At 37.6% G+C, this 2,500-nt stretch overlaps 1 protein-coding gene across 1 annotated transcript in view; it reads left to right on the top strand.

Annotated features, from left to right (window-relative positions):
- The window catches only part of LOC123751444 (sine oculis-binding protein homolog), a 105,014-nt gene that overhangs the window by 94,074 nt on the left and 8,440 nt on the right, over positions 1-2,500 (top strand). The window lies entirely within an intron of this gene.

Genomic DNA, 2,500 nt, shown 5'->3' on the forward strand with positions numbered 1-2,500 from the left:
GTAGCCCTCAGCACTTACCAGCTGTCATACAGCGCTAGGAGAGGCTAAACACATCATTAAAACGCGTATCATTGGTCCTAACCTGACGTTCCCCAGCAAGCCGAGATGCCACGGCCGCGTCCGCGTCCCTCACGGTGGCTCCGACCTGGGCGAGGCGCAATGCCCATTCTACACCTAGCAGTAAATGGGTGCCCAGGGCAGTTATTCAGCTTGTTGTGGGGCTGCATCCTGGAGAAGGTCAGCAAGTCGACCCTAGAAGTGACCCTCGATACAAGCCTAACATGTATATTTATATATGTACACTGGCTGCCCCAATACACAGTGAATTAGTATTATTTGAATTATAATTGCTCACTGGACGGAGAACAGCGGCTCACACCCACGGGTCTATGTCCAGTTAGTGTGTCTTACAGCATATGGGCTCTTTAATCCTAAACTCTGCTGGAAATTGAAACCTGTAGATTATGAGGTTAATGGTGCTGGCAGTCAGTAGGCTCTAGACCGTTTAATGTGATCTTAGACGTTGCCTACGGTGCGCTGAAGGCTGTTAGAATACTTATAGGTTGTTCAGATGCTGGAGACGCCATTCTGCTGAGGTACGGAAGCTTTGGACGCCGCAGTGGCTCTACACACACACACACACACACACACACACACACACACACACACACACACACACACACACACACACACACACACACACATTATATATATATATATATATATATATATATATATATATATATATATATATATATATATATATATATATATATTAGTATATTTTGGTAGCAGTCTTTCCTGTAGACATATATTATTAAATATGACCGAAAAAGTAAGATTAATAATTCTAACACGAATTTTCTCAATCTTTCGTACATTACGCTTCACTGTTGGAGGTAAATCAAAAATCACTTCTCCAAAATTCATTTTTATTTCTAGTCTGACGCGACACGGGCGCGTTTCGTAAAACTTATTACATTTTCAAAGACTTCACAAATACACAACTGATTAGAACGTATCTCTGATTTTATATCTACATTTGAGTGAGGTGGGAAGGGTGATGTGGCATTAACACAAGACAGAACAGGAGGGGATATTAATAGGGTATTAAAAGTATCAACACAAGACAGAACAGAAACAATGGGTATTGAATAGAAGTGTTTGTAGAAAGTCTATTGGTCCATATTTCTTGATGCTTCTATATTGGAGCGGAGTCTTGAGGTGGGTAGAATATAGTTGTGCAATAATTGGCTGTTGATTGCTGGTGTTGACTTCTTGATGTGTAGTGCCTCGCAAACGTCAAGCCGCCTGCTATCGCTGTATCTATCGATGATTTCTGTGTTGTTTACTAGGATTTCTCTGGCGATGGTTTGGTTATGGGAAGAGATTATATGTTCCTTAATGGAGCCCTGTTGCTTATGCATCGTTAAACGCCTAGAAAGAGATGTTGTTGTCTTGCCTATATACTGGTTTTTTTGGAGCTTACAGTCCCCAAGTGGGCATTTGAAGGCATAGACGACATTAGTCTCTTTTAAAGCGTTCTGTTTTGTGTCTGGAGAGTTTCTCATGAGTAGGCTGGCCGTTTTTCTGGTTTTATAGTAAATCGTCAGTTGTATCCTCTGATTTTTGTCTGTAGGGATAACGTTTCTATTAACAATATCTTTCAGGACCCTTTCCTCCGTTTTATGAGCTGTGGAAAAGAAAAGATACGTTCTAATCAGTTGTGTATTTGTGAAATCTTTGAAAATGTAATAAGTTTTACGAAACGCGCCCGTGTCGCGTCAGACTAGAAATAAAAATGAATTTTGGAGAAGTGATTTTTGATTTACCTCCAACAGTGAAGCGTAATGTACGAAAGATTGAGAAAATTCGTGTTAGAATTATTAATCTTACTTTTTCGGTCATATTTAATAATATATATATATATATATATATATATATATATATATATTTATTTATTTATATATATATATATATATATATATATATATATATATATATATATATATATATATATATATATATATGTCGTACCTAGTAGCCAGAACGCACTTCTCAGCCTACTATACAAGGCCCGATTTGCCTAATAAGCCAAGTTTTCATGAATTAATGCTTTTTCGACTACCTAACCTACCTAACCTAACCTAACCTACCTAACCTAACCTAACCTAACTTTTCCGGCTACCTAACCTAACCTAACCTATAAAGATAGGTTAGGTTAGGTTAGGTAGGGTTGGTTAGGTTCGGTCATATATCTACGTTAATTTTAACTCCAATAAAAAAAAATTGACCTCATACATAATGAAATGGGTAGCTTTATCATTTCATAAGAAAAAAATTAGAAAAAATATATTAATTCAGGAAAACTTGGCTTATTAGGCAAATCGGGCCTTGAATAGTAGGCCAAAAAGTGAGTTCTGGCTACTAGGTACGACATATATATATATATATGAAGAAAAGATTACTTTATAAGTGAGGAGGGACGGCAGACAGGAGA

This window comes from Procambarus clarkii, chromosome 29 (genome assembly GCF_040958095.1).
Source record: "Procambarus clarkii isolate CNS0578487 chromosome 29, FALCON_Pclarkii_2.0, whole genome shotgun sequence".
NCBI lineage: Eukaryota > Metazoa > Arthropoda > Malacostraca > Decapoda > Cambaridae > Procambarus > Procambarus clarkii.